The sequence below is a fragment of the Dendropsophus ebraccatus genome, chromosome 4 (assembly GCF_027789765.1).
Source record: "Dendropsophus ebraccatus isolate aDenEbr1 chromosome 4, aDenEbr1.pat, whole genome shotgun sequence".
Taxonomy (NCBI): domain Eukaryota; kingdom Metazoa; phylum Chordata; class Amphibia; order Anura; family Hylidae; genus Dendropsophus; species Dendropsophus ebraccatus.
In genome coordinates, this window is record NC_091457.1 from 37,479,112 (window position 1) to 37,492,789 (window position 13,678).

Sequence of the window (13,678 nt, forward strand, 5' to 3'; positions counted from 1 at the left end):
ATCATCTCTATGCGTCTGCCTGTAAACTTAATTATGCAAACATTGTTTCTCAATGAACAGTGAAGTGGAAACAAACACCTGTATTCATTCCAGGGTCACACACATATTCTCTTGTCTAGTCACAGGCATAGTGTACAGGGCTGTCATGTAGGCGTCCCCTCCCTGTATTCCTAGACCTGTCCTTCTGGTTTAGCTCCACCTCTGTTTGTACACAGTGAAACATTCACCTGCCATCAGACCACGACCAAAGGCAGTTTAAGTGGTATCTAGCCAAGGGGAGACCCTACGCAGCAAGTGACAACTCTTTTTTTTCTGCATCAACTGGAATTTAAAGGAGCGTGTATCAAGGCACAGGCGAAAAGATCATAGGAAAGTTTGGAGGGTGAGTACCTGGCAAACATCTTTATTTAAAGTAAGTAGATTTAGAACATTGATACAAATACAGGGAGATGAAAAGTAACTGAGAACAAATGGCAAGAGCTAAAAGACACAAAAGATAAAGATACAAAACTAATACGTATATACGTATAAAGTAGTAGTGAACAGAAATATTTAACACAAAGGTAATGACAGAGAATGTCAGGGAGGATAGAAAGTTTAATCAGCTGATAAAGTACAGGACATGGAATGTACCTTTAACTGCAGGGGTATAGTGATGGTGGGGGAAGAGGTTGTCACTTCCTTTATCTGCACCTTAATGGGCCCCTTGGCAGGACTGGAAGTAATGTGAGAGGGGGCCTGGCACTACCTGTGCCCCGTGCTGTTTCTGTTGTGTTCATCACTGAAAGCTTTGGCAGGGTGTTTTGTAACATGATAGTAAAGCCTGGCATCAGTGATAGTTAAAAAAACTGCACCGGCTGGCTATGATCTATGTATAAAAGGCAGCTCTATAGGGCAGAGTAGGCACACAGCATAGAGGAAGGGATTAACAGTGATCTGTGGGTATAAAATGCAGACGGAGGATGAAAAATCCATATTTAAAGGGGTATTTGCTCTGTGTAACCTGTGCTTTATCTGAATGCCAGTGCTCTCAGGTCATGTGGATGAGATTACATGTATTAACATTCTTAGAACAGGAATACAGTAATGCTCTAGGAAGCTGCACAGGTCACTCAAGGTATCTTCATAATGATATATGGCTACTGACGCGACCAAATTGCCCATCACACTTGGCATTATTAACTACTGCAATTTTCAGGACATATTGGATTTTATTTTAAATACCCAGTGTGTTTTAAGGCTGTAATGGTTCTGTTTGTGCCAGTGTCCCCCTGGGTGCATTGACACCACAATTTTTGCCTTCCGAGGCAAACATATCAGTTTGGTTACTATGTCTGAGTCGTTTCAGACAATGTATACAAATTTTTATTAGGACTTCAAAGCATGGTTTACTTTCTGTGTAAAAACCTGCAGGAAATAACCTGGAAATAGTCAGTAGCTTACTACATTCAGGCCTTAGGGTATGTTCACACTGAGTAAATCAACCGCAGAATCCCACCTGCCTCAGTGTGCCATAGCCTGTCTATGGGAGAGTGCACGCTTCTCCGCTGCCGCCACTCTGCGCTCAAAGAAGTGACGTCACGCGCTCTCCCATAGAGAAGCAGTGTTACACTGTGGACAGGTCCGTCACTGAATTCTGCTTGATTTACTCAGTGTGAACATACCCTAAAAGTAAATGGGGTCTATGCCTGTCTGTGCGTCGAAACCAGATATTGGCACGATGATGACGTAGCCGTGCCTTAGAGGGCATAATCATAGCATGACCCCTGCCTAACATCAGTGGCAAAAATCGGTAATAAAAAAGATGCAGCTTCGATATGTTGCACTACATGTGCAGCTTCAGCTGAGGTATTTCTAGTGTAATTTCTTTAAAAAGAAATTAATTTTTTTTTAAAGAAAACTATTTTAAAATTGACATCTCTATGGTTAGTGTATATTGGTACAGTTAGGAACATGATTCCTTCCTTCACCCCATGTGAACCTGACCTATAGAGATGTTAGCTGTCATCAGTAGATATAGATAGGTGTTACATAATAACAGAAAAAGAACCATTTCATAGAACGTAGGCCACAATTGGGCTATTACAATAACTTTATTTTGATTGGTATAAATGAACCTTGGCCTTGCTGGTCTAAGCTACAGATGAACTGGACTGTCCTGTAACAACCAGTGACAATGGATGCTCAGCTCTGGTTGCTATAGGCAGTTTTGATGAATGAGGCTTGTGATGTTGCGTTTATGTGGGTGTAACTATGTTCTTTTACCATCTTCACCTTGACTGATGTTAAATAGTAATCCAGGGCTGGATTATAGGGAGAGTACATGGAAACGTGGGGCTGGGGGCCTCGTTCTCTTTGAGGATCTTCCATCCACTCTCCATGCCCAAGATAGTTAAAGACTTAATAAGATCCGGGACTGTCTCATTTTCATTCATGGTGGACTATCCAGCCAATCTGACCCTTGTTTGATGGCATGTCATAACAGTATATTTTGTATTCCTAAACTCAAATTGAACCTGAATTTTCAGGTCTGACTGGGTTCGGCCTTTAAGACACAATGCACAGTAGTAACCCCGTTGACATGTGAGAGCCTAGTGACATTCTAGTAGATAGAAGAGATACATGTTCCAAGGTAACATTTCCTACAAAGGGGCAAAAGTTATTGCATCTATATATGTATACTTTACAATAGATAGATAGATAGATAGATAGATAGATAGATAGATAGATAGATAGATAGTCCTCCTACAAAAAGACATTTGATGTATCTGGGTTGTTGAAAAGAGTAAAAGCAACACCATTGCCTCTTTGACACTATTCACAACCTAAATAAAAGACTTTTTTTATGAAAACAAGGGGGGGGGGACAGTGTCAACTTTAAGTTTTTTTTTTCACAATTTAAAGTTATCTTCTACCTACATCTTAGGGGATAACTTTGTTATCCCAATTCCTGGGATGAAGATGAAATGCCCCCCACCCCCCATGTGCACCACACATGCAAGGCCAGTGCTTCATTTTCTGGAAGTCAGACATTGCCGAGCACTGCTCCATAACCCCTTTAAATGGTTTCTCTGAATACATTTTATTGTAGGCTTTGGGTAGAAAACAAATACTGATTTACTTACCCGCTGCTGATCCCCCTATGGTGTCACCCAGCCATGACTTTCCCATCCTCTGTACTGACACATAGGAAATTTCTGCTTAGCCAATGACCAAGCCAGCTTACTGTAGTTGCTGCAAGTAGTTGACCAAGCAGGCATTTCCTATGGGTTGGGACCAACAACTAGAACCTCTAAGCAACAGGGTATGGTGATAGTGGTGGATCAGATGGAGTTCATCTGTATTCCCCCCCCCCCCCCCAGCACATTTAGATATAAGAAATATTTATTTAAAGAACCCCTTTAAAGAATGATAAAATGTATACAGATATACAGATACAGATGAAGGGGACACTATAGCGAAGATCTAAATGGGCACTCTATTGTGATGTAAGCATTTGTGACCCAATCCCTTCCCGTGATCCTTGGAACAATTTGCCACGTTTTGGCCATTTTTTCCCCTAGTGTAGTCCTGTACAGATTCTCATCCTCAAGTAGTAGATGGAAGGAGGTGAACCAGGGCTGGGCCCCCTCTCTCTATGGGCCCCATAGCAACCACATGGTCTGCCTCTTTTGTATTTACCCTCTTGCCTGAAGTTATTTTAACAATTAAAATAAATACATAATTGATATAATAATATATAATTTATCAGGTTGTTGTTGTTATTGGCAATGCCAAATTTAGACTAGCATTTTTTATTTTGTTGGTTGTCAGGATTCAGTTACAGCCGGTCTCCTATGTCAATACACAGTGTATGATTTGTGTTATAAGGAAGCTTGAGCCACTCATCTGGATAATATGTCCTGCTCCGTGTAACATGGTAGTAGACTCAGCACCATACAATGGCCATTCATCGAGACATTCGAGAAAAATGCAAGGAACAAAAACACCAAGAAGTCGGAGCTAATTACAGGCTTAGTCACACAAGGCCATCCACGTGAATAGGTTCAGATTCCTGATCCATTATTGAGAGCCCCTGAACGTGCTGTCAGTACAGAGGCTACGGAATGTGAGTGTGGCAATCCGAATGTCACAGCACCACTCTGCCCTGCCAGCTAGAGGTTACATAACTTTCAGGCAGCCACAACTTTAACCCTTTCACCTTTTCCTGTGCTTAGCTTCATTCACACATCTTTTTTTTTCTACTTTTTCTGTTCACATAAAACACCACAAATTACGCTACATATTGATTACAGTTTATTGTTTTCTTATCATTGGTCTGGCTTATCCTTATAATCAATATGGTCATATTGATTGGTGATGGAGAGTGGTTATGGAGTTGCCCTGTTTTTAGGTGAAAAACAGCCATTTTTTGATCATTATTTAAGTCCATTGTTATATATGTTTCGTGGGAACATAGCCTGGAGCAAGATACTGTTCTTTTTTTCTAATCTGTTTCTATTTTCTGATTGTAATTTTTTGTTATTTCTATTTATAGTTCATAACTAGGGATGAGCGAACCGGCTGAGGTTTGGGTTCGTATGAACCTAAACTCTCGGCTTCTGATTCCCGCTGTATCCCAGTTTTCCAGGAGGTCCTCAAGGTTGTATCCTCCTCTCCACGGAGCGGGCAGACAGCGGGAATCAGAAGCCGAGAGTTTAGGTTCATACGAACCCGAACCTCAGCCGGTTCACTCATCCCTATTCATAACCTACTACCCATTACTCCTGTCTTACTTTTTTTTTCTCTGAAAAAAAGCCTTATTTTCAGGGTAAAAAGAAGCACTGAGGTGGGAGGCCTAAAGCTTTAGGGATGTAATCCCCAGGTAATTTTGTTTGCGTGCATTTGCTTACATGTGGTGAATATTTAGCTTATACAGCCTGTGGTTTAGATATTTTAGCACTTGCACTTTATTTTCTTGTTTACAACCTGGCTGTAATGAGTTACTGCATTTATACCTAATATTTGCACTTGCACTTTATTGTTAACATATACCTGTCCTCTTGTATGGTCTCCCACCTCCCAGGTCTTGGTTTTATGTCCCCCCCCCCCCTCCTTTTTTTCTGCGATGTTTTCAATAAAGCTTTATGCATACATATTAAAATTTTCATCTGACTTTTTTTTTACTGATGCCGGATGTGTTGATAGGTGTTTAACAGTAGTACCTTGGTTTAAGAGTAACTTGGATTGAGAGTGTCTTGCAAGAAAAGCTCACAGTTTTTCAAAATTGTAACTTGGCTTAAGAGCATTGCTTTGGTTTAAGAGCTCCCTGTACTGGGTGGGATGGCGAGTAGTGGAGGTGCATGGTCTGCATATCGGGGTCTACAGCACTGTACTCTGACCCAGGAAGTCTCCCTCATCTTCCAAATCATAGCAGATCCACTTCAGGCTGGGGCTTGCATCAGGGGACAGGATTGTGGAGGTAATCTCTGCATAGCTGTAACCCCACTCTTCCTGGACAGAGAGTGCTGCTATACTGTGCCCACATCTGCCCAGCTCATTCCCTCATCCTTCCTGCAGTCTGTCTGCCCTTGTGTTTCCCACCCTCTGCATTTCTGCTATAAAGTGCCTGCACTCACATTCAGCTATACACACTGCTGCTATAATGTGCCTGCACTTACACTCAGCTATACACACTGCTGCTTTAATGTGCCTGCACTCACACTCAGCCATTCACACTGATGTATAGAAAAGTCTCTGTCACTGTCCTCCTGCACTGCTATGTGATTCTCACTTCCTGATTGGTCCATGCTAAACACACACCCCTTCCTCATTGCTGTCATGTGACCAGACAGACCTCTGACAGCAGCCTTACATCTCGATTCTAGCCTGTTGTACTACGCTACTGCATTATGGGGATCTGTAGTTCCATCCTGTATCTACAAACTGCTGCTGTTTTTCAGGTTTATGCACTTACTATACATTACTCTCCACATGCTGACTCCTGTACTGTACAGTAGCTTATAATGTGACATATTAAGTTGTTTCTAAATGTTTGTTACATTAGTTTTACATGTTATTCAGAATAAAAAATGATTTTTGGGGTGTGGAACCAATTGTCTGCATTTCAGTAATTTCTTATGGTAAAATTTGCTTTGGTTTAAGAGTGATTTGGATTACAAGCAGGGTCCCAGAACGAATTATGCTCTTAATCCAAGGCACCACTGTATGTGTTTTTTCTGATCAAAGAATAGATAGCAGATAAGATGGTTGAACTTGCCCTTTTTTCAACTACACAATAGTGGTATAAATTCTTGATGGGCTACAGAACATGAGGGTTACAGAACATTTAATAACTCCTATAGACCATAAGTCTATGGAAGCAATAAAACTTGTGGTGCATGAAACTCCTATAAACATCTATAGAGGAATAACATTTACTCCCCTGACAAGTATGTGTATGGATGTGTGCCCACTGGCAGGTCCATCCCTTTTACTGCAGCTGGTATGCAAAAGTATATCCATTTATAAATAGCAAGTTTATCTACCATGTAATTCCAGAACCAAGCCTAAAAACAACAAGGCTCACAATTATTTGCAACATCAATACCAAAATTTGACAGGCAGGTGATATCCGTATCCAACACAAGTAACCACCAGTAGTCAGGACATATGGGAGTCATGGGGCCCTGTTACTGATTGTGCATTGGGGCCCAGAAGCTACGAGCTACATGATTTAAAATCCATAGCATAGTTATTCTATACACAGATTCCCTGCTAAAAAGTACACATTTGTAGGTAAGCAAAAGGAAATACAATGATATCACATAACTTTAAGAAATGCATAAACTTAACTGTGGTGAGGTAAAACAATGGTTATTGGGATGACTATATCTAGGGTCTGACACTAAAGCCCCTATTACACAGGTCGTTCAGCAGAGCAAGGGAGCGCGGACCTGTCAGATCAGCACTCGCTTGCTCCTTGTCCGCGGGGGGTACTGGGGAGCCACGGGAGGGGCTCCCTGGACAATCTTTACACCATCCGGGTGGCCCATAGCGGCGGTCTGCTGCTGATGCTCCTATTACGTGGAGCGACGGCCAGGCAGACTGTCGTTGTCATTGAAAGATCTTTTGACATGTTGAAAGACAAGGATCAGCTGACATTGTGAATGTCAGCTGATCGTTGCCCTTTAATAAAGTAGCTATTACACCAAACGATTATCAATCAGCTAAATACGGCCGATAATCGCTTGCTGTAATAGGGACTTTAGTGGAGAAGAAAGAAGGTTAAGAAAAGTTTAAGGGATATTGGGTTACATTATGATGAAATAATCAGTATGTACTATCAAGGGGTAATATTTAAAGGGAACCTGTCACCCCCCGGAGATATCCTCGTTGGAAGCCCAGGGCGCGCGCTGCATAGATAAGTCCGATGCCCATAGAGAATGAATGGAGACGTCATTCTCTATGGGCGTCGGACTCATCTATGCAGCGCACGCGCTGGGCTTCTGACAAGGATATCTCCGTCCCGGGACCGGCTCCAGGAGCGGGACTTAGCGAGATGGGGTAAGTAGCTCTAGCGGGGGTCGGGCGGCCTTCACCCCTGCACAGGGGGTGACAGGTTCCCTCTTAAGATGGGACAATACCATGAGGTCTTCCAATTATCCTATGTCTGACAAGCAACAATATACTGTGTTTTACCTCATAGTCATTTCACAGATGAGGGCCATGTTAATGGGATTAAGCTCTTCTTCTACAGGAGGGATGGTAGGCAATTTCCAATATCATAATAATAAACAATATACAAGATAGATGTCTCTCCTTTTGGGGTATGTTTCGGATCCCTACAAACAATAACATCAGTTGTGGAGACCATACTGTGATATGGAGGAGTGTGACCTTATGTCTACAACCTCTCCAGCATCTATCTGTGATTCCCGAATTCATTAATGAAAGTCTGTCTGGGGTGTAGTACCAGCGGAGGATAGTTTTAGTAGCAGATTCCCATTCTTCATCAGGTACTGAGATATTCAAGTGTCTTCCATGCATGGAGAAGGAAAGATTTAGTAAAGTCTCCTAAGTTTACATAAGATATAAAAGGCATTTGGCATGTAACTTCTAACTGAAAGATTTTTATATTGTTGTGCATGAGCTGGCTGCTGATACCCCACCGGTCACTAGGACTAAAGGTGCGTTTACACAGAGAGATTTATTTGACTGTTTTTTTAAAGCCAAAGGGTCCTATTACACGGAGCGATTTTCAACGGTTAACGACTAACCATAAACGATCGCAAACAAGATTGTTTATCATTAACCTAAAATCGTTCACCATATTACACAGAGAGATAATCGTTAGATATGATCGTTATTCTTATCGTTGTTGCGATCGTTATTGCGATCGCTTATTCCTTCTGATCTCAGGAAAACAATGGGCAATGTGCTATTACACTGATTGTCTGGGCAGCCCATAGGATACAGCAGCGTCTGCTGCCGCCACTCCTATCCATCGGAGCGGCGGCAGCAGATCGTTGCTGTATCGGTCGTTTGTTTTTCAACATGTTGCAACGATCAACCAACATGAACGATGTCGGCTGATCGTTGCTGTCAATTCCACAGGACGATTATTGGCCGTAACGGCCGATATCAGCTGAATACAGCCGATAATCGTTCTGTGGAATAGGGCCTTAAATCAACGATCAATGACATACGAACGATTTTTTGATCGCTGCCTGCAATTACACAGAACATCCTGTGTAATAGGGCCCAAAGTCAGGAATGGATTAGAAAAGAGGAGAAATCTCAGTCTTTCCTTTACGACTTGTTCCCTGTTTATTATCTTTTCTGGCTTTGGCTTCGAAGTTCTGTCAGATAAAACTCTCAGGGTAAACGCAGGATAAGGAACAGAAGCGTTCAGCTGTCTAGTGGAATTAAATTAAATGGATGGGTGTGACAGCCTGGGTTAAAAATATTTTAAAAAGCAGTATTTACGTCACCAGTCTATGACTATCCTCTATTTCCTGGTCCCTGTTTTGACAGAAGGAAATGCCATCTTACCATAGCGCCCAGTAAGTGGCCTTTCCTTATGCTGAGACAAGGACCAGGAAGTTGAGATTAGCAAGAACAGGCACCATAAGGGTAACAGCAGAAAGGAATTGGTGAGGTCGGTACTGTTTTTCCCATAATTTTCAGACAGTCTTCCCCCTATTTTTTTAATTTCATTCTGCTGGACAACCCCTCTACCATTGCATCTTCTATAACTTTAGAGCCCTTTAATCATTCATTTAACATTGACACTGCGAACTGTTTAAACATTTCATCTTAAAGGGGTTATCTGGGTAACAAAAACAATATTCTAATATTCTGTTTGTTTTTTTCTCATTCTTATCCACTGTGAATGTGTAAAATCCTCTACTCTGGGTCCACTCTGATCACGCTCAGCTCCCACTACCCCCCTCCTTTTGTAGTCACAGGACATGTCATCTCCTTTCTGGGGGGCAGGTTAGCTGTCTATTGACTTGGTAACCCCACCCCAAGAGACATTATCTGCATCATCTCCATGCACCTGTGCTGCTTCCATAGACTTACCTGTGTACCTGAGCCTAGGTTTCTGTAATATGAAAAGTTATATTTCTATCTATGCTTGCTGTCAGTGAATGCAGGCATATGTACCTGTCTTTGTGTCTCAGCTCTGTATATTGTAAGTGTTATAGATGTTCTTAGTCTGGATGGAACTAGAATTCAGTGAACAAGCAGGGATCTAAACATACTCTACACACCACACCCCCGGTAAACAGATGCCGTTATGCAGCACATACAGTAGCTACAATATGCACGCGTCAGCTCTGCTACATTATCAGCTAGTATGGAATACATATTGATGTGATGTGAATCAAAATCAGTGAAAAAACAGTCCTGTGTTTACTGTGCAATAGTAATGACAGTAGTGGGCAGGAAAGGACCAATCAGGGAGATGCATGATGGGAAATGTAGTTTCCTATCTTAATTATAGATTGGCTTTTAGAAAAACTTGTATCTCAGGAATGGCAGCAGCTAGAAAGACAGGAGATGGCACAAAATACTCAGGGGGAGTTGGTGAGTAAGACCAGCCAGCATTTAATTTTTTGCTCTTAGGTGGATAACCCCTTTAAAATCCTTTCAGTCTAAAAAATGTTATGCATTTATCTAAAATAGATACAATGAAAAGATGATAACCATGGGCTAGGAAAGTGTAGTTTTGGATACTGTATACTTGTCAACATTAAGGCTATTCACACATAGTACTTCTGTCTATGTTTTTTAGCCAAAATCAGGAGTGGAACTGACAAGGCAAAATTATAATGTAAAGATTTTCTGTGTTTTTAACCCATTCTTAGTTTTGGTTGAAAAAAGACTGATGGAAATACCATGTGTGAACGTACAATAGCCTAACATTGCAACACCAAGAAGGAAAAGTAGTGGTGTTATGGATATTACAGGATTGATAGACAGGTTAATGATATGAAGGTGAGGGCAAATCTTGCCCAGGCTTTGGTTGCCTGGGCTGCCCAGGTATGATGGAATATGTAGTTTTGCAACAGCTGGAAGGTTCACCGTCACTGTGATATGATAAGAACGGCAACCAGAAGACAAGTTAAACCTAATAAGACACCTCTGGCAGGTTGCTTTCTCTCCTCTCCCCACTGGAACTACATGCATGTTCACTATGTTCACATGTTCACCTGCATATGTATAAAATCGCTGTCAACAAGCCTTCAGCCAACAACTACTAAAAGTGTACAGACACTTCTGGATAAAGCCCTACTGGAGCCTGGTTAGGGCCGGATTCTGATATCTTTATCAGACATCGTTCGCTACACCCAATATATATTTACCTGTATCTCAATAATAGCCGCCCTTTATGTGAAGTATTAGGTAATTCTTGTGTGTATCTAAAGCCCATTTATACCAGCAAATTATTATTACAGCTTACTTGTTTCCGAATGATTGTATCAAGAATTGAGTAAATGAGGGATGAAGTTTAACAATAAATGATAGAACTATCCTTCATTTCATTTTCAAGGGTGGTGACACTGTAAAATTGATCATTATTGTCAGTGCCATCAGTAAATGTCAATGTAGTGACCATTAACTTTACATTGCGCTCTTGTGAAAGCCTTTAATAAGCAATAGAGATGCTCCCCGTCTAGCAGGGAAAGGTTTGCTTCCTAACGGTACGGAAAAGTGTCCTGATGCCCTGAAAATAATTGTCCATCAGATTCTTATTACATGACCTTGACCACTCATTGTTTGCCAGTTGTTTACGGAGTTGTGCCATGTAAAGTGATTCTATGTGTGATTTTCTGAATATGGTTGGTCCAACAAATCTCTTAGGCTGGATTCACACTACATTTTTGCAATCAGTTTTTTTCATCCATTGTTGAAAAAAAGAAAAAAAAACGGATGGAAAAAACAAATGCATTTGTGTGAATCTGTTTTGATCCGTTTTTCCATTGACTTTTGTTTAGCAGAAAGGCCAAAGTGTTCAGGTTCAGCAACATTCAGTCATAGGCTTTATGCATGTTTTCCAGGACTCCCTATGGCTGCATCCAACTTCTCCGGCCACGTGGAGTCGAATTCCGGGTGTTTGGGCAATATTTCTGAACCTGATCAGTTTCACCCTCTCTTAACACTTGACATGTCTGCTTGACACGTGAAAAGTTTTTTAGAAATGACAGTTATGCTTTAAGGAGCCCGTACACTTTAGATAAAAGATAGATGGACTTGTTGACTTTGTATAAAAAGTATGGTGGTCTCCCAACCCCCATGATGGATGGTGTCGGGCAGAGACAGGTCAGACATGTCAGATTTCAACTGCCTGACCCTATTGTTCTAGGAGAGAGAAGAACTGTCTGGCTGGGGCTTATTCCTCCCCTCTCCAAAGAACACATGAACATTCAGCGGTGCTGAACATTCGTGTATATGGGGATCGGGAGAGATTGTTGTTGGATTAAAAAAATATGCCCAACTTTAGTCTTGTGTTTTTTGTAACTACGACTATGAGTGTTTTATTCTTTACTATTTCTTATTAAAACTCAACCCCAACACATCCTATTATGCTCCTATCACCATGTTCATAGGGTCCAAGAAGCTGAGATATAAGTTAGGGGCCTATTCCACGGAGCGATAATCGGTAGAATCTGCCCGATTCGGCTGATCATCGATCCATGGAATAGAGAGAACGATCAGCCGATGATCGTGTCATCGGTTGAACGTTTGTTTAGGTTCAAACCTAAAATCATCGGGCATACAACGATTTGAAAATATCATACTTTGCCTCACCAGGCTGCAGGTCTTCTCCTTCTCCCGGTCCTGCGTGGCAGCATCAGCTTCGGAGCAGTCTGTCTGAGCTGACAGACCGCTCAGCCAATCACTGGCCGGGACCGCCGCGACCAGTGATTGACTGAGCAGTCTGTCAGATCAATCAGGCTGCTCCGAAGCTGCTGTGGCGCGGAACCGGGAGAAGGAGAAGACATGCAGCCTGGTGAGGTAAAGTATGAAACAAGGGCTGCAAGGACATCGGTAACGATGTCCCTGCAGCCCTTGCTAAATGATTGTCGGGCCGTAGAATAGGTCCAGTAAATGAGCATTGATCTAGCAGATCGGAGCTCATTTACATCGTTGATCAGGCCTTGGTTGGCCCGTTGAATAGGACCCTTACTGTTTTCCATTCATCACACTGGAAGGCTGCTGTAGGTGACCATGCACCTGTCTGTTATAAAAGGGGGTTATTGGGATTGCTGATGATTTTCTTTCCCTGTCTATCTAAATAATGTAATAATGACCCTACAGAACCATCATTGTGTTAGTCAGGGAGAGAAAATAAATGGAAACCACTTACATTGTCAGCCCTAAATTAGGTTTGGGCTTTAGTATTTCTTTCCTTTTTGTTGTATCCACTTCTAACATAAAAAACAGAAAAGAAAAATGTGGAATAAATATGACATTAATGAAGGTTGAGATAACAGCGACATTGAGGTGTTGTGATGATAAACATTGATATCTGGGTCTCTGTGCCATGTAGAATTCAGTATTCAGTTATTAAAGGGGAAAATGACTCTAAGCTGCTGATAGCCCCCTATTAGGCCAGGGGACGCTCAGGAGGGAGGTATTTCATCTGGCCTTATTCGTCAAACTTGCTGATAGTTCCCCTTTAATAATACTAATGTGAACAGAAGCTAAAGCTGCTATTACACCCCAGCCGCTCTGCGTATGGCATGCTTTCTCCTTCATATGAAATTTCATGTTTTCAGCCAAGTTTAATGTTTATATTCCTTGACTAAAGGTCGAGAATAGTTTACAAGTTTCCCTTGTGTCAATTAGGAAGCAGAGTTTTACAGATGACTATTGTGAAGTGGTATTATTTAACCTTAGTGTCTACATCGATCATGGTGTGTAAATAATCACTTTTTACAATCTGTGGGAAACCAAAGAATAAAGGTGACACAATAGAGTCGATGAGTGCAGCATTACAGCCTAAAGCATCATTTGCTGGGTAAAATTCAATAATGATAGTTTTAGCTGACCAAGGGCAGAGCACTTGAAAAGATGGTAACACTTTCTATAGCTGTTTAGCTAGAGATGAGCAAACCTCAATTGTGCTAAGTTTGATTACCAGTGGCTGAAGAAGGTGGATGCAGCCCTAGAAAGTCCTGGAAAACAT

At 41.6% G+C, this 13,678-nt stretch overlaps 1 protein-coding gene across 1 annotated transcript in view; it reads left to right on the forward strand.

Annotated features, from left to right (window-relative positions):
• Window positions 1-211: 211 nt before the first annotated feature.
• EPS8L2 (EPS8 signaling adaptor L2) overlaps window positions 212-13,678 on the forward strand; it is a 111,743-nt gene continuing 98,276 nt past the window's right edge. The window contains exon 1 of the mRNA XM_069965600.1: window positions 212-382. The gene's annotated coding sequence lies outside the window, so the exon portion shown is untranslated. The remainder of the gene's footprint in view (window positions 383-13,678) is intronic.